Source organism: Diplotaxodon limnothrissa, linkage group LG16 (genome assembly GCF_057381915.1).
Source record: "Diplotaxodon limnothrissa isolate DT_005_m linkage group LG16, D_limnothrissa_male_GT1.1, whole genome shotgun sequence".
NCBI classification, from domain to species: Eukaryota; Metazoa; Chordata; class Actinopteri; order Cichliformes; family Cichlidae; genus Diplotaxodon; species Diplotaxodon limnothrissa.
Genome location: NC_140611.1, coordinates 38,089,095 through 38,112,294, shown reverse-complemented (window position 1 = coordinate 38,112,294; position 23,200 = coordinate 38,089,095).

Here is a 23,200-nt window from a genome sequence, read left to right as displayed (position 1 = left end):
CAGGGATTTAAAAATAGTTACACAAAACGGAGCGTGCTGCTCCGACCGGTTTTACAGGGTTAATAAACCATGTAACTTGGATGGATTCGATGCTGCCGTGACCACATTGCACATGTCTGCTGTTGCTCACAGTGGTCCGAGGGACCGCTCAGGGAGTTTGTGTGTTCGCTCAGACACATGAAAAATTAGCGGGAACATTGCCCGACCCATCCTTCAAATTCGGGGAAAAAGAGGACGCATTTGTCGGCTGCATTCGGAGGAGTCTATGAATTTGGACAGCCTTCGGCATGTCACTGTGAAGTAATCAGTCTACAAATGCGGCCTCAGGAGGATGCATCCCATGAATTTGGACACCGCCATTGTCAGAGAACCCAAGCTTGAACATCGCACACATTTTAAACATTGACGGCTGGTGGTAAAAATCTGGGGGTGGGGGAACAGCAGACAAAGGCATTGCTCACCCCACATCCAGTTAGCCATCTCTGCTTGTCGTATATCGTGCTAGAGAAGGTCCGTGCATATGCTGTCCCACGATCCGTGGACTGTTGGATCCAAGCTCTGTAATTCTTTTTTCTTCAACCGATTACCTTGTTGTAAATAAGCCACTGAGTTTAACTTTACTGTTGCAGCAGTACTTGAAGTCAGCATCCTCAGTCACGAGTGAGCTAACGAATGAGTGCTGGGACGACGGGTGAATGGTGTCAAACTGTCCAATCAAAATCCTAAATGAGGCAGGTAATCTAAGCTGATTGGTCAGGGACGCACAAAATTGCATCCCGAGGGCTGAATTCTGAGCTCCAGTTGAAACTCGGCGTCAGACCCTCGTGACTGAAAAACCTACGGTCTGTCCACAGATCGAAGTTGGCCGGCATCCACACAAGGATACATAATGATATCATTCGTAATTTAAGGATTTTTTTCCTCGCAGTGTTTTCACTGGGGCAGCGCCCTCTATTGATGAGCCTGCACAGACACCACGCGTTAGCAGGTAAAAGGGAGATTAAAAAAAAAAAAAAATCTGCTCTTGCCATTTGTCAGATTATCTGCTTGTTTACCGCAGCTTGTCTAGCTCTTCGTTTCATTCCCTGCTCGTTTGTTTCCTTACACCTCATTTTCGTTTAGCTCTTTGTGCTGGATTACCCAATTCTCTTGTGCGGTGCTTTCTGTTTACATGTTGTTAGTAATAAAGTTCGTTTTTTGTATCCACAACATCCTGTATTTGGTTGCTGCCAGATGGTTAAACAGTTTTTGGCTCATCCAAATGAACAAATGTCACTCGTAGATGCAATCCTCAGTTTTTACAGCTAAAAAAACAACTGCAGTGATTCAATCAGGCCCGTCACAGACTGAAGATACACCACTGAGGCGCAGAGCAGAGGCCAATACAGTACAACAAGTATCACTAAAACATGCTCTTTCATGGGGACTTGGACACAGGTGTTACAGCTGCAAAGGTAAAAAAAAAACAAGAGACGATTGAAACCAATTCCTTAAACGTTCATGGCACAGAAAACAGGAATAGGTACATGCTGGCATTTCACAAAATCCCCGGCATTTTCACTGGGACCAGCTGGTGGTAGGAAGTAAGAAAAAGAATACGGTGTGGGTAAAATGCTCTTCGGCAAACTGTTTGGATTTTTGGATTTCTTAGCTGATGTTAGCCAGCACTAGGTGATTTCACGCAACACGTGGAAAGCCAAGTGTGTGCTGCAGGATCAGGGGGTGTTTTTAGCCGACGAGGTTACACAGAAAACTAACAGGTGTGAAACACCAAGGTTTAAGCAGTGGGAGGACAGGAGGAAGAGAAGTCACAAATAAAAGAATAAAGGAAGCTAAAGTTGGCGTGGATGACAGATGGGATTAAAAAAATCAGCGTTTTAAAAAGAACAGGCATGAAGGACAGAGGCATGAAGACGGGGAAACGGAAAGAGGACAGACAAGCATATTGTGTGTGTGTGTGTGTGTGTGTGTGTGTGTGGGTGTGTGGGTGTGGGAGTATGCCAGCCTCAGACAGACAGTCATCCCACTCCAGCAGTCTGGATGCTGAACTGTTCTCAGGGTTTCCAATATAATTCACCCGTTCCGCCATGTCAAGTTCCCCATCGTGGCCCTGTAGGGCTCGCCACGCCTCCCTTTCTCCTCGCTTCCTAATATGGGCATCTCGTCCCCCCATGGCGCTCAAAGGGATTATTATGTTTATGTCTGCGCTGCTCCAGTGACCCTGTGACAGAAAAGAAGAGAGATTGTTCATGCTATTTTCACAATGCTTTCTGCGCTGGCAAAGCGTCTCCAGGACGTCGGACAGATGTGTGTGTGCGTGTTCCTATTATTATGTCACAGTGGGGATTGAATGCACTTGTATCCATGGGGACTTTTACTGTGAAGCCAAAGATGGAGGTGCTCACAGTTAGACTGCTTTTTCAGGATTTAACAGGATTTAACATTTGGTTTTAGTGTTAGAATCAGGTTTAGGTTAGGATTAGTGTCAAGATTAAGCTGCTTGTTTGGCTGAGAGGAAAGAAGGACTGTGGGATTTAACCAATGAAAAGGCTCAGTTGCATGCAGGTCAAAAAAGCCACGGGACTTATTATATATTTATCCATTAATACTCACGCAATGTGGACCAAAACTGTTAACATGTCCATAATATGCGAACTTTACAAAAACAACTCATAGATTTAATTTAAATCTTTGGACCTGTTTTAAGACTTGAGGTTTTTTTTTTTATTTGACCTCTGTAAAGCACCACAGTGGATTTTAAATGAGACGAACAACATGTGGCTGAAGTGCAGACTTCCAGGTTTCATTCAAGGGGTTTTACAAAAGTAGACCAAAGAAGACAACTGAAGCAGATGATCGCAGAATTCTTGCTTTGATTAAAACTTTCAAAACATTTAATCATGACATGGTGGAGTGTTTGAACCAGGCTGCAGGTGTTTACTGATGTGACTGCTAGCAAAAGGAGCAGGAAGGTGGCTGCAATAAAAGCCCAGAGATCATCTCAAGGGCGGAAACACAGCCCATTCACCACAAAGGATCTTCATCCAAGTATACAATCCTTATATTTAAAATTATATTTGTTTGTCCAATTACTTTTGAGATCCTGAAAATGGGTCATTATTCAAAAACCTTATGTACCCATGTGTCACTGAACGTAGCATCCTCTGAATATAAAGTAAATATGTGATGCGGGAAAGCTAGCTTAACTCTTCACACGTTGAAAAAAAAACCCCCAGATTCGCTGCAGTTTTACGAGCAGACGGATAAACTCACGAGTCTTCCAACGAAACAATCGTATGTTCTGTGAAATCTCCTGAGAGGACACCAGGCTGTCACTGAACTAAAAGAGCTAAAAATGAGTCTGCGTTAGGAGGCAGGTGGTGTGGTTGTGCATGTGAAGTTTCCACATTAACATGTTGACTATAAGACATAATAACAGCTTACACATATAACAAACAGGGAGAGGAGTCAGGAAGTTAGGCAGTTACTGCCTACACCAAGTAATAAAGTAAATATACATCATGATAATCAGAGAGCCTGAGGCGTGCTGGTAGGCAGGTTTCGCCTCTAGCCTCACGTTCACCACACTGATAGGATCAGTTATCAGTTTTCCAATCAAAATAGAAACACACTTTAGCCAAAACATTAAACTTGAAAATCCGCCAAATCTTTTCCTTTTCAGTAGCTTGTTTTTAAATCAAGTTAAATCTAAAGTTGAATTGTGGTAAATGGTTCAGAGTGCTTTTATGACCGACCGAAGAAAGGGAGGCTGAGCAGGAGGGGAAGAAACAGAGAGAGAAGACCGGGCGGGGGGAGGCGGAGGGGAGGCAGGAAAAACCCAAAACAGGGTCTTTAAATGAGTTTATAGAAAAGCGTCCTGGCATTGGAACAGACACGCCCCATCACACAACGGTCGAGACATTAACTTCTCCGCTCTGTGTTTCCCTCTCTGCCATCACTCTTTCTCTCCCTCCCTCTCCTCCTTCTCTCCATCTGCTCTGACGCTGCACCTGGCCTCTTCACTTTCTCTCACTCCATTTCCTCCCTTTTACTCCTTTTCTCTCTCCTCTCTCATCATTTCTCTTTCTTCTCACTTTGGCAGATCTCACCCTCGTCCTCTTCCTCTCTCTCCTTTTTTGCAGATGAATAGTTCTTTTTCTTTTGTGCGTCTTCCTCAATCTGTCTCTTCTCCCGACAGCGTTTGCGTCTCTGCTATTGGAGCCTTTTACGTCTCCGTTTCCTCCCTCTCCTTCCGTTTGATTTTTCTTTTAATGGCTTCAAAGATAATGCAGGGATCTGTTTTGTTCAGTCTATAATATCCATTTCTCATCCCTCCAAGTACTATTTCTTCCTTTCCTTTATACAGCAGTTTTTCTGTTTCCACCCTCCCCCCTTTCCTCCCATCCAGGGGGCTCGCTGTCACTCTGTCTTGGCCTAGCATGAGTGGACCACGTCTGGGCACAGAGAGTCGGGGCTCTCCTAAATATTCCTGGAGTGGTCTGACAGAGTGGCCATATGGCAGAGCACGGAGCTAAAAGCTCCAAAGACAGAGAGGGACAGCACAGACTCCAACAGGCGCCCACAGTGTGAAGGAATGGATTGTGTCCCCCTGTGACCAGTGGGCATGTCCACCACTCATTAGTTTCCCATGGAGAATTGATATTAGTCTCAAATCTGCTCAGTTTGCCACAGAGCACAGCCCTGACCTCATGAATATGTGAATGACATGTGTTTGGGCAGAGAGGTAGGAGGAGGTTTTGGTGAAGCACTTGCAAATCTGATGTCAGTCTCTTAAAGGCACAATTGTACAGACTTGGGCATCACAAAAACAACTAAAATGGACCCTTAAATTCAATTTTACTGCCATGAATAAAGAATAAAGTACACGAGGTAAGAGATTTGTGTAACGGTGCAGTTGTGAAACAGAAAAAGAGACAAGAAAGCAAAACAGTGATGCTAGCTGCTTTGTGAGGCTCACTTGGCTTTCACGTGGTCCTCAGATGGTCCCGTTTCCTGAGTTGGGTAACAGCTTTTCAGACTTTGATTTGTTTGTGTGCTGTAAAGTCAAACTGTGGAAACAACACAAAGCATAAACACCTCTCTGATAAATGTTACTGCTAATAAAAGCTTTTCTGCATAACTTCACAGTCATGTGAAAAACTATGTGCTCCCTTACTGCTTCCATAGGAATAAAAGTGTCAGCCAGGTATCGCTAATCACTTGATTAGCTGATTATCAGCAAGTGTGACCACGTCTATGAAAGCAGAAGTCCTGGCGGTTTGCTAGTCTGGAGCAAATGGCAAATGTGAGAGACTGATGTAGTCCTACAGAAAATAATTCCTTCAGGATTCTGCTGCTAAATTTTCCTACTCAGTTGTATATAGTATTTGTATTTCTATTTTATTCTATTGTATATAGTATTTTATTTTATTGCATTCCAGTGTTTTCTAATTTCTGCTACATAACTTTGCACTTTTGCTGTAACAAAACAAATTTCCCACCTGTGGGACTAATAAAGGTCATCTTATCTTATCTTAAATCACGGGGTGCACTTTTTCCACAGGACTGCAAAGATTTTTCACGATTGTACAACCTGATGCTATGATTTACCTGTTAACAAAAAAGTTTGTCATGTCTATTTGTACTGAAAAAAATAAAATAAAATAAAATAAAATAAATGTGAGCTAAAAATTTAATCTTTTCTGCCACTTTTCTTCTCGCATGACCTCGACAGCTTGGTAAACTGTGTGCTAAATTTTTGTTGACTTTCCAAAGATTTTCAGGAGAATTTTCATGTATTAGACATTACATGGTGTTTTAGCTAGATGGATGAAGTTTCATGCTAACAAGCTAACACTGTTTTGGTTTTTCAGGGAATATATAATCAATATTATTGTAAACACAGTACAAAGGTATTTGGTTTTTAACAGACATTACAGGGTAATGCAAACAAAAACTGGGTAAAAAGTTTAAGACCGTACAACCTCTTGGTTTAGCATATTAGCATATTAGCTATAACGAAAACAGCTAAAACTTAGGAGCCATTATATTTGCAGGTATTTGGTTAGAAAATAGTATTTGGACTAATGGACAGGTGCAATAAAGCCACTGGTCTTATACTTAGATCCTGATTGTATTTCGGGCAGATGTAAGAATCAGAGTTTTTAATCTATATCTGAAGCTAACTGACTAGCTGAGTTTATAGCAAAACCTGACTAAGATGTCTACTTGGTCCTCCTACACAGCCTCCAATACTCAAGCTTTACTTTTAGGTTTTGCTGCTGGTCTCTGTCACCTTTGCTTGTCTAACAGTGGGACCCACATTCTTAGAGTTTCCACAGCATTTCCAGCTGTTTCACTTCCGACAACTTCAGCTCCCGGGAAAAACAAAAAAGTGTTATTATTAGTGAAGGCAAACCGACTTAAACACTGATAACATCATTATTCCACCGCCTCTGCACTGCGCAGTTGACATCTATTTCATAATAAGTTAAAAGAGAAAACTTGCCTATTGTCTGTTTTACTCCGAACTTCAGTGAACATCTGTCTTAACTATTTATGATTCGATTTTGTGGAAAGATGAAACAAACGCGAGCGAGGCTAGATTCATTTTATTGACATAGATGCTGCGCTGTGTCTCATTGTAATAGTTTTTCTTTGATGCAATGTGTGCGATGCAGATTTTTCAAACACAGCCGGCGCCGTTACTTATTTCCACAGCAACAAATGATGCTCTATTATGCATGTATACATGTACGTGTATGCAATCGTAACAGCTTTGAATGTCACTGAAAATATACATCATTATGTCGGAGTACTGGAAACGTAGTGATTTCCCTTACATTGCCTTTTTTCTCTAATAAGATAATCATTTTTATTCATTCCACTGATTCTGCCCTATTCAGTGTGTTCCTCGCCATTACACACACACTGACTAAATTAAAAAGATTACTCACTTTTGACAATTTCAGTGTTCCTGTTTTACGGCTGGCCCATCACAGTCACAGTTCATGTAAATGAAAATGTCTGCAACCAACAGAAACCTTGTTTATCTTTGTGTTTTTGTTTTATTTTTCTTTATTGTGCTGCAACTGACAGCCGGCGCAGGCGACTGATGAAAGAAGCATCGTGACATGGGAGACTGAAACAGTGACGCAGCACAGTGCGAACATTTAAACTGCACTTTATCCCGATTATCATGGGGTCAGAGGGCTGTGGTTGCCCTGCAACACGTTATCTTGTGCATGATGTTCTCTACTGTCAATCAGAGCATCGGTATTTTAATTAATGCAAAACAATCCATCGCTCTCATGTTAAGACAAGGTTGCCCGTTCTTTAGAAAACAGAATAATTATTCAAAATGCACAGACTCCCAACATCAGCTCAGTTTGAAATCTTATTCAAGGGAGTGCATTTCTTCACCATGCCTATTGCCTTTGGTGAATCAAGTAACCCTGAAATCCCTGACTAGTGCTGTGCATGCATATTTGCATTTGTCAAATTTGTGTGTGTGCAGGCGTTGTTATGAGACTTGAAGGCTCGCACTAGTTTGAGGAACAAAGCGCTGAGTTTTAACTGGGGCACCTGAACACAAAGACAAACGCATGACAAGGACAACAACACCGTGTTCAAAAAACAAGCAAACTCCACATTTCAACTTCCTGTTCTGTGCTGAACCATCAAAGCGCAGCGCTTCTATTTCGTGAGTAGAGACAGAGCGAAATGGCAATAAACCAAAGTTCAGACTGAATCATCCCACATCTGTCTGTAGCTCTCTCCAGCGATCTAATGAGTAATAGCCTCTGCTCTACTCTCTGCTGTTCTATGAAAGCCTGTGAGCTTTTTCAAATAACAGAAATGTTTTGCAAATATGTTGCCAGCGTGCATGTCTGCACAGTACGGATGATTGGTTCTTTGCTTTTCTGAACGATCTTCCATTTCCTGCCTCGACTTTGTGTTCCTCTCTTTCTCTCAAGGTCAGTGTTTCACAGAGCTGCAGGACCCTGAATACACTGTGCTTTCTCAGTCAACATATACTTTATGATCACCTGCCTAAAACTGTGTTGGTCCCACTTTTGCTGCCAAAACAGCCCTGACCCATTGAGGCATGGACTCCACTAGACCCTTGAAGCTGTGGTGTATCTGCACCAAGATGTTAACAACAGTCCACGGAGGTGAGGCCTCCATGGATCAGACCCACAGATGCCTGATTAGATTGAGATCTGGAGAATATGGAGGCCAAGTCAACTTCTCAAATCATTCCTGAACCATTTCTGATTTGTTGCAGGCTGCATTATCCTGCGGAAAGAGGCCACAGCCATCGGGGAGTTCTGTTTCCATGAAAGTATATATCCGGTCTGCAACAATGCTTAAGTAGATGGTATGTGTCAAAGTAACATCCCCACGTGGATGCAGCACCAGGTTTCCCAGCAGAACATCACCCAAACCATCACACTTCCTTTACCAGCTCGCCTTTTTACATGGTGCATCCTGGTATCAGGTGTTCCCCCAGGTAAGCAACGGACCCACCCACCCGAACCCTGCCATCCACATGATGTAAAAGGAAGCGGGATTCATCAGACTAAGACTTCTTCAGACTTCTTCTGTGGTCCAGTTCTGATGCTCACGTGTCTATAGTTGGTGCCTTTGGCGAAACACAACAGACTGTGACCCTCTGTGTATTCTGAGACCTTTCTACCAGGACCAGCATGAACTTTTTCAGCAATTTAAGCTACAGCATCTCGTCTGTTGGATTGGACCATATGGGCCGGCTTTCGCTCATCAGTGAGTCTTGGCGGCCCATGACCCTGTACACCGCACAATCTTGATATCGTCGTGTTGGTTTTGTTCCCACATCATCATAATAACTGTTGTTCCAGGTTCAACATTGCAAGTGACCAATCACATTGTTGTGACGTCATACTTTTGCGACTTCGGAAAAAAACGCCGTAAAAAAAATCTACTTAACTTGCGAGAAATCGCCTCTGTCCGCCGATCCAGCAATTTGAATTCTTTGCATTCCAGGATGCTGTTCTTTAATAAACGGTAAGCATTATACATATTGTCCTTGCAACATTCATAAATGAACAAATCACTTGGCTTGCAAAAGTATTACGTCACAACAATGTGATTGGTCACTTGCAATGTGCACCTGGAACAACATTTATTATGATGATGTGGGAACAACACCAACACGACGATATCAGATCATCCCTGTACACCATAGTTCATTCCTTGGACCACTTTTGATGGATGCTGACCCCTGCAGGGCAGGAACGCCCCAGAAGAGCTGCAAATCTGAAGGTGCTCTGCCCAAATCGTTGTCACAGTTTGGCCCTTTGTCAGACTCGTTCAAATTCTTACACTTTCCCATTTTTCTTGCTTCTAACATCAACTTTAAGGTGAAAATGTTCGCCACGAATAAAAGGTTACCAGTGCTTAGTGGTCAGACCGATGAAGATTCTCATCATTTCTGACGACAGACTGTAAAAAATGTTGAAACCTTTGGGTCTTAAAATTAAAGTCAGTCTGCACTGTTTAGAATGGCCTACAGGGGGCGCCTTCTCTGGTGGCAAAAAGACAACAACTCTCTCACTGTTGCACCTGTGGGCTTAGTTCTAGGTGGAAGTCTTATTGTTCATTATGTCCATTTTATAAATGAGGATCATTATAAAGTCAGAGCAGGATGAGTATCAAGGATATACGTACAGTAAGGTTCAACTACAGGAGAGTTTTCTTCTGAGGTCTGTTGTCTTCATTATTTATGCTGCATCTCTAATTTCTCTAAGCAGCCCATGTTCCAGAAAACAGATGTTTGAGAACCATTGCCTCCTGACCAGTCATTTCTCTGGGGATAGTGAGAGGCTCTGCTGTTTTTATAGACCGTCTAAATCCTTTGGTTTTCCCTGACGATCATCAATAAGAGATACAGATTCTGAGCAGAGGGAAATTTATTCCCCAGTTTATGTTTTTCCTGCTGGCGGTAAGCAGTTTCAAAGCCATTTCAGCGTTCTGTAGGCATTTGTGTAGCAACATAATCCTGAGAAAAGTGAGCTGTTAGACCTCGTTGTCTGCTTGTTGACCTCATATTAGCAAAGCCTACTTACTGGCTCTCCACTTGCTCCCGAGAGCCCCTCCACCCAAGATGAATACATTAAAGTGACACACAAATCTAACTGTGATTGTCAGATCTACCTCTGTCTTAATGATGGTGCATAAGAAGGACTGGTCAGTTGTGCTCTTTCACCAGCTCTCCTTCTAACTTTGGCTGCACTTTATTAGGTACACCTTGCTCTTACACAGAGCTTCATTCCGTGTTTCATGTTTCATGTTGAGATGGAGCATCACACAGCTGCTGATGAGTTGTTGGCTGCACATCGACGATGCTAATCTCCGTTCCACTGCATCCCAATGGTGCTCTGCCGGACTGAGATCTGGTGACCTGGAGGACGTTTGAGTACAGTGAACTCATCGTCATGTCTGAGATGACTGGAGCTCTGTGATCAGATGAAACCAAAGAACATATCCCACCCACCAGCCTGAACCACTGATCCAAGGTAAGCCTGTCAAAAACCATAGGATCCCTGCCACATGATGATGAGATATTCATATTAAATTAAAAATTTGAAGCCATTTTAAACCAACTCAAGACAGAATTGAGCTTCTTTGGGTTAGGTGGTGTAGGTTAAGCTCCCTTCATGCTACGACGTTCATTCTCCTGTGCTTTATTTGAACTGCTGACGTTCTCTGAGCTCCGTCACTGAGCTGTTGCTGCACTTGAACCCTAAAGCCTTGTTTCTTCATTGGCATTATTTTTCTTTCAATATAAAACAGAGACAAACAAAACGAATACAGCATCATGCAGTCGTCTCAGCAGATGTTATCTCTATGGCACAGCCACACAGATGGAGAGAGACCCTGAGTGACAGAATTACAGTTCGCTAATTACCTTGAATAGAGGCCTGATACTCTATCCAGACAGCATGTGTGAGAGAGTGAGGAGGAAGAAGAAGAAGAGCGATGGAAATAGACATGGTAATGAGTGAGTGATCATTATTTTCTGTTTGAATCGGTGGAATAATAACATCTTAAGTTAAGCAAATGTGACCGATGCCGTCACTGAAATATTTATGAGTGTGTGTTTGCGGCGTTTGCGTGGACAGTATGTGTGTCCGTGTGCATCGTTCCCTTCTGAGTTAGCTGACACTCTACAAAGGCTGCGGTTGCCTATCTCAAGAATGGTTGTTATGGAAACGTTGTTTGGTGTGACAGATGCGTTTGTGGCAATTAGGATACGGCAAACCACAAGGGATGCTGACGGATTTGGAGGAAGTGCTGGCGAATAAATAGCCCAACAATATAAAGAATCAAAACACAATACAAACACATCACAATGGACTCGGTGGATGAACGCTTTCATCGAATGAAAAGGGGTTTGCTAAATGCCAACAAACTGGAATGAAGGCGTCAATCTGCAGTAGTATTCCACCTGATTAAAGACTTAAAGACTTAATTAAGGGTAAATATTATGAATCATATCATTACCAAGTACAATGAGCGACAAATTCAAGCATAAAAAAAGATTTATCTCCCGTCATTGTAATAACTTGGTGGCATTTAGCTGAGATGTGCAAATAAACATAAATAAAAAGGACTTTTTATTCAGTACTTTTGGACAACGCCTCCATCAAATAGCACGTGAATAAAAACAACAACTGGCAATTCATTTCAAAGTTTTTCTTACTGCTGCTTTTATCACTGAGTTAAACAAAAAGAGTCGGTAATTAATCTAATACACTAAAGAACAATACACTTTATGAATGGACAATCTGAAGTTTGGCTTAATTGTATTTTAAACAAGCAGACTTCAGTAAGATTGAAGATTTACAGCAAGTAAAAGCTAAACTTTGAACTCTCTCTAAACTCGTTGACTGTGCATGATAGTCATAGTGTCATGACTGGACCAGGTGAAGCCGAGGCAGAGGCGGAGGCTGGACCAGGCGTGGGTGAAGACACGGAGGCTGGACCCACGCAGCTTCACCCACCCACTCTGTTCAAAGATGGTCGCTCACAGTGGACATAGATGTCTTCTTTCACTCCTCTTTCAAACCATCTGTCCTCTCTGTCCAAAATGTGAACATTGGCATCCCCAAAGAGTGACCTTTGACCTTTAGATGCTGAGTCTTGTCCCATCGAGGTGGCTCGTCTATGTTGTGCCATGCGTTTATGAAGTGGCTGTTTGGTCTCTCCGATGTAGAGGTCTGACCAGTGGGTGGGAGCACAGATGCTGCCTCCATCTTTTCTGCTCCCTGTGTTTCAGATCTGACCTGGCATGTTTCCCCATATTCAACCATGTTTGAGATGCTAACTGTTCCACTGTGAAAAGGCCAGTCACCCTGCACGACACACGTTTTCTATTTCAAAGGTAATAATTTAACACATATGAACACTAAACAGCGCTACAGTGTGAGTAAAATCTGATGATGTTAGCTGGGAGCACACGTTAGCGTGTCAGGCTGTGCTCATGCTAAATTCCTCCTGCTAGCACAAACTTGGCTGCTCGTTCCTCCTCTTCTCCTCAGGAAGCTAAGGCATTGTGGGTAACCGACACCATCGCACACTCTCATGTAGCTGTACAGCTCCAGGTAACATGTAGTTTCTCTCATTTTTAGTTAAAGGTTTGCTCCTCAGTTTGGCTTACAGTGGGTTTACTACCTTCCTGTTGTCTGACTGAGGTCATCTGTCCCTCATTACCTTCCCCCCTCTGTGTATATTTAGTGTCTTCCGTATAGCCCGAATCCCACTCGGGGTACCTGCACCGTGGCCACTGGAGCTGATCCACCACTCAAGCTAATAAGTGCTTTGAAAGCTTCAGAAGCTTCACAAGTTTCAGAAGCTAAAAATATGCAGGATGAAGAGCACAGAGCAAAGTGATGTGGTGCAGGCCCTCAGGTTGCTTTGAGCCAGCAGAAGGATGGAATAAAATCAGAACGTGGCGTGGCGGAGCTGCACGCGGGCTCGTCTTTGTTGCATCATGGAGCCGTCCTCCTGTTTCTGCGCTTGCTCTCCTGGCTCCTGCTGCTCCCTGTTTGCTTTCTGTGTCGTTCTCTTTGGACTTTTCCTTATTTCACTGTAGATGACCTGCTTCCTTATTGCAGAACCTTTCTGTAACCATGTACATTTTTTAAATTTAACTCCTTATTTTCACTACCTGCCCTCCGGCTCCTGAGTGGGTCCACGTCAGAACTTTTCTGTGTGACAAATATTATAAAAAAGAAATTTTAAGTCGCCACAGTACCTGCAGTCAAAGTCTTTACATGTTTCCAGCACGCTGACACACACTTCAGCTTCAGCTTCAGGCCTTTTCTTACTGCCACCCTGTTGTGCATCCACATACGAATATAGTTCTGAAATTGTCTCAGTGAAGAAGAAAGTGTGGCATTAGCCCACAGAACAACGTATGGGTGGATTTGTAAGTCAGTAAAGGGCCCTGTATGTTTGTGTGTCTGTGTGTAGAGGCTGTGCATGGAGGGGGTGTCCCACCCTCATCTTTGCTTGTGAGTGACACCTGCTCCCAGTGTGCACAGGCGTAATGACAGCAACTAAGAGTGACGGGCGAGAGCACGCAGCCTGTTGTGTGTGTGTGTGCATGCAGATGACGCTGCAGACCCAGGTGTTTGTGCATGCGTGTGTGTGTTTGTGTGTCTTTGTGGTCTGGCTGATGGGTTGATGTGAGGTCCCGTTGGCATGTGGGATGATTGGCAGCACCCGTCTGGGCATTGTTGATAACACACAGGAGGGTGACTGCCACAGATGAGCTCTGTCAAGCTGTCTGCCCGTCAGCCACCCACACACAGACACACACACACCTACAACTCAATTTCTTTCTTTCACAATGACTCTTGTTTGTGTTTAACACACAGAATTCGTCTCTGCTCTCAAGCACACACTTGCCGTATAGGCCCAATATCCTCTCTATCCTGCCTCTGCGCGCACACACACACACAACCTGTCACAGCCCTGCACTTGGCCAGCCACTGAACCTGCTATACTGATAACAGCAGCCCTCTCCTCTGCAGGGTGAGGCTGTCTCATTCATATGCATCTTCTGATGTGTCGGGGAATCTCTGTCACTGTGTTTGTCACCGTGGATTGTTTCAAAAGACCGGGCTGACATTTGGAGAGAGAGATTTCACTACAGAGGTTCAGAGCTGCAGAGGGAAGCAGTGCTTGAGCTCAGCTGTGGACTCTGAGCCGCACTCAAACATGAACATTTCCAGGATTTACTCAGTAGAACTGAATGTCCAACACAGTCACATGGAGCATCAGCTGTTCTCTGACATGCACACACCTGCTTAGTATGAAGCTCGGATAATATCAGATTGCATCGTTGTGCATGCAGCACATCTAACTGCCTGACTCAGACCGTTTCGTGCATGTGAGAAAGAGCAAATGTGGAAAATATCCTGAATTAGAAATTTCCCAAGATATGGTGGGAAAATGACTCGCTGTAACGTCTCTTTACATAAAAACTGAACACAGTCCTCGGTGGTTAGCTGCGTTATTGCAGAGCTGGCTGGTCCTGGAGACAACCATGCACTGCATAGAAGATGGGCGACGCCATCATCCGTAGTTTAGGATGAAATCCTGGTATTGTGGCTGCCTCATGTTTGTTTTTCAGGATCAGACAGAAGCCACGCCCCTAACGCCATCATCCAAGCAGATGAGTTATAAAGAAACCCCCCAGACTTGACTTGCTTTTGGAACCGGCCCCAAGTGATCATTGAGTGAACTGCAGTTTTCAGCTTTACCTTCTGTTTTCAGGTCCAGGGAACGCTGCTCGGTTACAGCCTGGGCCAGAACAAGACCCTCCTGTGTGGAGCTTGAAGATTTTCCATGTGCCTGCAAGAGTTTCCTCTGGGACTTCTCCCACCGTCAGACACTCGCAGGGTTAATTCTCCCGTCACTCTGCCCTCGTGGCTTACAACTAGAGCTGGTCCCTGGGTGCTTCACCGTGGTTGCTCACTGCTCCTAATGTCTCAGATGGATTAAAAGCAGCGAATGAGTTTCTTTAGAGGAAAATACAGGGTATCTTTAAGCAGAACAGCATTGTTCTGGAGGGTCTCACTATTACACTGAGCAGGTTTATTATTATTATGCCCAACCTTTGTCCCTAATCAGGCTACAAACACAATATAGACTTAAAAAAAAGTTTTCTTTTAAATCAATAAATCACTTTAACACATTGATAATCTGGTTACAGTGCAGTGAGTTCTTACATCAGGTCCATCAGCAGGAGGCTGCGTCCCACCAAGTCTGATCAGGAACAACAATAAAGACCCGAGTTTTACTAAAATGATGCTGTTATTGGCATCTACCACCACACCAAATTTGAAACTGTGGACAATGGACTGCTAACAGACAAACAGAACCGACTGCAAACTGCTAATAATAATAATTAGAAACAATAATATATAGTTAGTTATATATGTTCAAGACACAGGCTGGCTTTAAGACAGCATGTGACAAGGGGCCACTCGGCTCAAAGTTCACGGTGGTCAGACGAGCAGGCGGTACAGCGAGAGTCACAGAGGAGGAAGATCTCAGAGCGGTGATGTGCAGAAGGTCAGAGAGAGGTGGAGGTGTGACATTATGGGCTCTTCCACCCAGGATCTGACTAAGGCACAGAGTCTGTGTCAGGTTTGAGCTCGTGGACTCGGGAATCAGACTCAACAAGCCGACAGCAGTTTTACAGCATTTATTAAAAAGTAGGCACGAGTTAGCGGAGAGCAGGGAGGTGCCTCGAGAGAGCGATCTGTCAGCAGGAACACAACCCGAGGCACCGAAAGGGAAGAGAGATGGAGTTCAAAATTCAACAGGATCCTGCAAAACGTATCCTCAGTTTCAGCTGCCTTAGTCTTCCTGTCTCTCGTACAGCTGCTGGAGGGGTAAACGGCGGGCAGGTCGGTGAGTGGCGGTGAAGAGCGGGCAGGCAGGCAACTGGATTATTGATAATTAATTTCCTGTGAAGGGGATGATATCAGCTGGCAGTGTTTGCAAAATTACTGAGGAAAACAGGGACTTCAAACAGGGAAATGGGAAGCAGGCGGGAACAAGCACACAAAAAGCACCATGAACAGGGATCAAAGAGGGACTGATTCCCACCATATTAGCCTGAACAATCTGGAAGGAACGGCAGCAGCATCCAGCCTTTAGATACTATGAACTTACCGAACCAACACAGAGCAGGTGCGAGAACGGCAGCCCAAACAGGAAGAGACATTCCCACAGGAAAGACGGGAAAAAACCACTGGAATAGTCGTCAGACGTCTTTAAACACCTCACTGTGCATCAATAAACTCAGGAGAGGTCATCACATGTCGGCTTTATGGAGGAAAGAGTTCATACGTCATTCTCGACTTACCCCGTTCACAAAGTTGGGTGTCTGTGCCGCTCACCTGGCTGCCCGACAGCGTGACAATAACACCCCATCGGCCTTCTCTTACAGCTGAGGGGTAAAACGTGGACATTTAGGAAGAACGAGTGCACCGCAAGTCGAGCTCCGATCAGGTGTTTGCCTTCCTGGAAGCGGTGTAGCAGAAACCTGAAACGATCCAAGCGCACAGACACGACACACGGTGCGTGTCTACAAACACACACTGATATCCAGCCTGCTGGACTCGAGCAGACACAACACAATACTCAACACATGACAGATAAATAATAAGCTTTTCCTAAAGAGAGACAAACTGCTGACATGAATATTGCCAATTAAAATGACTGTCCGTGTGTGTGTCCTTTCTTGTGTGAATAATGAGGCTTTTTACTGACTCTGGCACATCACTATCTCACCTGGCACACACACACACACACACACACACTTGCTGGCACAATGCAGCCCTCTAGGGATCAATTACTGCTCACTCACGTCTTTTTCATTTCAGAGCTTTAACTATGAATACCTTTCTACACTGACCAGACATGTACAAACTCTGTGACACACACACACACACACACACCAAGGATGTAAACCTGTTCCGATATCGGAGATGTGTAAGCTTATTATCAAAACGCTCCGACACAGGAATCCGTCTCCTGCAAACACGCTTGCCAGAAAAAACAAAACACGGGTCTTTATTGTTTTGATGGACTGAGTCTCGTTTGTGTCTGTGTAACAGAGACACTCTGGCTTTTCCCTGTCGTGGAGATTAACTGTTGAATTTCCCCGACATCTGGATGCCAATCAAACATGTACGCAAACACACACAATCAAAAGCAGCACTATCTTTAGTTCTCCCTTTCTCCACCCGTCCAGATGCTCCACCATTTGCTCATCTTTGCGGCGGGGATTTTTCCCCCGCCAAGGTCAGTTTATTCTGCAGAAACAGGAAACTTCATCAGGATCTGACAATCACAAGAAAGAACGCCACGCAGACAGATGTGAGGCCAGGAATAGAGGACATTTCATCAGCATCTGGATTGCACCAAGCAAATGAAAGTATGTTTTAATTTGCAAAACAAATAAAGCCTGTGAGGTGCAGGTCTGATTAGAAACATTTGATTTTACATCTCTGAAAAACATCCTTTTTTCTCTCAAACTCTATGGACACAACTCAGGTTTGCTTGGAGAGGAAGTTTAAATGAAGTGGTGGAGAGCTGCCACTCCATCCATGAATCCATAAACTTTTTCCTGTTTCTCTTTGAGCCGCACCATTGAAAACACTCTGTTGTGAAATCTTACCTGGATCTTACTGTGACATGTAACAGACAGCAGAAACATTGTTACGGACCTTGCACAACCACCCATCGATGGCTGAGCTGCTGGCCTCCCTGTCTCGTGACACAAGACGTTGCAAAAACTTTTATGGATTAGCTTGAAAGAAGATGGCAAAAAGCCCGAAGGTGTTGTCCAGCCTCCAATCTCCCCGTTTAATCAATCGATAGTTACAATCCATGAGGCTCTGTTTGAGAACTTGTGTTGCCAGAGGTCCTGAGTCTGTGCCCTGACGGGTCAGAGGCATGAGGTAGATCTGCACAATATCAGGCAGGGGGCTCATCAGCATGTGCAGATGAGGACAGAGTTATTAGCCCCCCTGTGAAAATTCAATTTCAAATTTCATAAAAAGTATTTCCCAAGTGTCGTTAAACAGTCGGAATTTTTGTTACAGCTTTCCCCCAAATCCTGGTTTTATTTTGGATGCTTACATAATTTTACTTTACACACAGAAACAAAATTATTTCACAAAAACTTCAGGGCTCAAAATTATTAGTCGACTGATGCTAACAGCTGCAGTCGACTGCTGTAGTTTCCAACACGTCTCGCATGCGTCTCCTGAGGAATCCCGGCTCAGACTTCTTCGGAGAATCTCGCGCTCCTCCAGATTTGATGGTTTCCAGCATGGACCTTGGTCTTCAGTTCACTTCAGATTTTGAGTGGGATTCTAGTCAGGACGTTACCGACTCTGTAGCAGGAGAGTCGGTCACTTTGGTTTCTTGAGGTCGTTGTCATGTTGCAAGGCAACGCGATGACCCCGACTCTGATTTTTCTGTTGACTGCTTGAGGTTTTCTTTTAAAATCTTCACGTCTTCTTTCCACCTCGTCGGGATTCCGACGTCCAGACACATAATACTGCCACCACCGTGCTTCACCGTGGGGACGGTGGCTTTGGGCTGTATGCCTCGCCCTTCTTTCTCCAAACATACGCATCATTTCTGTGGCCACAGAGCTCTGGTTTCATGTCATCTGCTTCCAGTCTGCATCATCTTTCTCCAGGTTGTCCTCAGCATGCTACAGGCTGGCTTGAAGGTGTCTCTTCTGCAGAAGTGGAGTTTTTCTTGGTCTGCAGCCTCGTAGTCCAGTCTGTGCAGCGTTCTAGTGTTGGGCTTCTTTGAGTGATTGGCAGTTGTTTGGGGTCCAGGTTTCTTTCCAGTTTTTGAAATCTTTTGCTCCGACCTGTGCCAGGCTTGTTTTGCACTGTGTGACTGATGAGTCTTCTCACTCCAGTTCTTGACACTTGGAAACTCTGTGATAACTTGTACATCCATCTCCTGCTTTGTGAGCATCAACAGTTCTTCTTCTCAAGTCTTTTTTAAAAAATTTTTAACAAAGGAACAATAGCTTAAGACAAAGGCTTACAAAATAACAGGACAGGCTGTAAATGACAGGAGAGACAGTTGGTTAATGAGATGCAGTCAAAAGAAAAGGGACAAACATTATCCTGATATACATGTTAATCTGCGCACATACAAACACAAACATAATTCTTTTGTGTACAAATAAAAATAATATGAAATGTTGAAAATCTCGTCCTCTGTGAAGATTTTGACAAATACAGTTTCATAAATTTGTCCAACATTGGTTTACAAGTGTCTGAGAAATACCCGTGATGGCGAGTTTCTCTTGGTTTTCATTTCTTTCGGCGCGTCAGCCACTGCCGACGTTTTTGTCGCCATGACTCGTGATGCTCGATCTAAAACTCATATTTTTTTGACATGAGTCAGATATTCGTATCAAGCTTAAGATTTGAACAGATGTTGTTGCTCCGTCTTCAAACAGTCATCAGAAAACTAAAATATATAAAAATCCAAAGTAGCTTCCACAAAGTGTTGATATTAAAAGAAAAAAGTGACAGGTCACATTTTGGAGCCTCTTTCTGTCACAAATCACTTCCTCTTTCTAGCACCTCTTCTTGTGGAAGTGAATAACAAATAACTTACTATAACAAACACCTGACATTTTACTTTTTTGGTTATTTTTTGTGAAGAACTATGCAGTTATGTCCTCTAAACCTGGCTCTAACACATCCTTATCAGACCAAAACCCAAACTCTAAACAAGGCTGAGTTTCTAAATGCATTTGGTATTCACCCAACAGTTCTGATAGCCGGCCTCAAAGACCATTAAAATTTAAGAGAAGCCATGTAATGTCTGCTTGGTGACATCAGGGCACGGGCTGTTAGCCAAATCTGCATGAATCAACCCAGAGCTTTGAGCATGCTTAAGCAATCATGACCTGGCATAAGGTCCGTGTACGTAATCAATTATTCATTTGGAAGGTGTGGAAAGTCGGCCCATCTGCTGAGGGGAGCAGTCCTGGCTGAGTTATTGAGCTGTAGGCCGCTCTGCCTCTTCATAATGATCCAACTATGTGTTGCTCTGCAGCCAGACCAGTCACCAATGTAAACCAATATGGCTATTCGCAAATATCAGCAGGCTCTGCTTTCATTTTAACACTCGCTGAAGACTTTTCATTTTTATTTTACTTTGCATTAAATGTTTGGCTAAAGCCACAGAGCACGGCTCCAGAATAAGCACGCTGCAGCTTGTTTATCGTGCCTTGAAGGATGTTGATGTTTTGTTTCTGATAATGAAGCAACTGGAGAGATGATGCACCACTTCATCAAAAAGGGACGACTTCTACTTCTAGGGGGGGAAAGGAGCTCACTCCTGATACAAGCACACTGTCACAAATGACTCCTGTGTTCCTCATACAGACATCACTCATATGAAATCTGATTAACAGCAAATCAAACACTAATCTTGAACACAGAGATGTGATTTATAGACATGGCAGAGTATATCCAGGGGGCGAGATCCACTGGAATCCCAGTTTCAGTCTCTGATCACTCTGTTCAGATTCTTTAAATATTTTTATTACTACACATCAGATGGAATTATAACTCCATGTGTTGATTAAAAACCACCGAGTTCCCTGGATCTTCGTTGGAGCTACACTGCGCCCTAGAGGTTAACAGTAGTAAAGAGCAGTCAACAGGTCCACCCTCTGCTACTACTGGACCTACTGGCCTGTGTTAAGACTCTGAAAGAGGATTAAAAAAGGAGAAAACATCGACTTTTAAAGACAAAATACGCCCTCAGCAGAAAAGGCAGAGACTCATCAGACCAGGCTGTCAAGACTCGACCTCTTTGGCATACCTTGATTGTAATGAGTGCTTATTAGAAACTAAACTAAAGCGATGGTTGTGTTGAAAAATGCCAAGAGATCCACAGTTTCTGAAAAACTCAGACCAGCAACCACCACGCCTCGTCCAAATTCAGCTTTCCTCCTTATTCTGATGCTCGGTTTGGCGTTCAGCAGGTCTTCCTGGTCATGTCTACATGCTGAAATGCATCGAGAGCCTGCCCTGCAATTGGCCTATTTGATATTTGCATGAATAGGTAGATGAACAGGTACAAGTTATTTCATTTAAAGCAGGGGTGCCCAATCCCGGTCCTCGAGAGCTACCGTCCTGCAGCTTTTAGATGCATCCCTACTCCAACACAGCTGAATCAAATGGTTTGATTACCTCTTCAGCATGCCATCGTGTTTGGCAAAGGCCTGATAACAAGCCATTCATTTGATTCAGCTGTGTTGGAGTAGGGATGCATCTAAAAGCTGCAGGACGGTAGCTCTCGAGGACCGGGATTGGGCACCCCTGATTTAAAGTATACTAAATAAAGGTTTCAGTGTTATAAGCTAAAGTCAGTGCTTTGCGTGCCATGGCTGTCATTTCAGATAGACCGTGTTGGCTGAAATAGATCATTATGTGCCAGGATGCAGACGAGGACTCAAATGCAGGCTCAGCTCTTTAATGACTTCATGAGTTTGATATTTGCAGTTCTGCATGAAGCCATCTGTGAAGTGATGGAAGGTGGAGCTCTGCTCAACGCTGGACTGCATCGAGAGTAACAACGGTACTCGTCTGCCATCTAGTGGTAGAAAACATGGACTACATTACTGACGGCGCTGTTGCAGCTCTGGTTATGAAACGGACCGCTTCATTCACCTACGTCAACTTTGCCATTTGACTAGTGGACTTTATTAAATAGTTAATTTGACAGTCGGTACAAACGTAATTCCCCTGTAATAACATGCAATTTCAATGTATTTGAAATTTCAGCGCAATTATATTTTACTACAAATACTTAAAGGTAGGTACACTAGAATACGAGGGTAGGGAGTCGGGTTTTTACAGGAAACAAAAAGAATACATACGTTCACGTGAATTATAATTAATATGCAAGTAATTTTAAGTGGTACACAGCAAAATCTCCAGCGTTAAATTAACACTGGAGAGTATTTATATGAGTGCACACCTCTGAGTGTTAAATACAACACTGTTGAGTGTTAAATTAACACTTTGACAGTGTTAAATGTTTAAAAGTAACCTAGTCAGTTTTGAAGATTAACAAAGACTAACACTGAGCAGTGCTGATTTTCTAACACTGGAAAATAACTCAAAATGTTAGAAATATTCCAGTGTTAGAAAATCAGCACTGCTCAGTGTTAGTTTTGAAGATTAACAAAGACTGACTAGGTTACTTTTAAACATATAACACTGTCAAAGTGTTAATTTAACACTCAGAGGTGTGCACTGGGCTCAAAATCCCAAACAAACAGTGTCCCACATTCTTCATTTTTAGTTCTTATGATGACTTATTACTCCTGAAACTTTGGAGGTTTTAGCTCTTTAAACAGTAAACTTACAGGAGGATCTTGGCTCAACAACGTTAAAGCGAAAGTAACGAGTTTTGAAAATGTAATGTGCAGGAATTAGATATTTGTTTAAACTTGCAGGGAGTAAAAGTAAAAAGTAGGAAAAGAATTACATAATAAGTGTATTTCAAAAGGAACATAAGCGTGTGATGTGATTATTACACTCACCGCAGTTTTAAAATGAATGAGAGACAACGACTCCTACTGTGGCAAAACTTTACTGAATCATGATCAGGTGTTCCAGAAAAATACGAGTTTATATAAAAATGAGACTTCACAGTCTGATCTGTAATACTTCCTCTGTAATTAGAAAACACCTCAAGTCTCCTCAGAGTAGTAACTATACTGCCAAGGTAGTCTTAAAAAATATACGTCTACTTCATATCAACAGCAGCTGAAGCAGTTACAGTGAAAACGTTAAACCTGTATGCTACAACATGTAATATCTGAACAATGACACTGAGCTGAGGCGTAAACGCTGCTAAGACGACATCGAAGAACAGCCGGCTTCCCTTGTTGAAGACATAATGAGAAGTACTACAGAGCCACAACCTGAGTGAGTGGCCAGACGTGGTGGTTACAGTAACAGTGAGATACTACAACTCTACCATTCGAGGGTCAAAGATATTTAATAACTCCCACGGTGCCGACGTAGGCCTCACCTCGCTCTCATACAAAACCAGCTTTCAGGATATTTCACAGGTT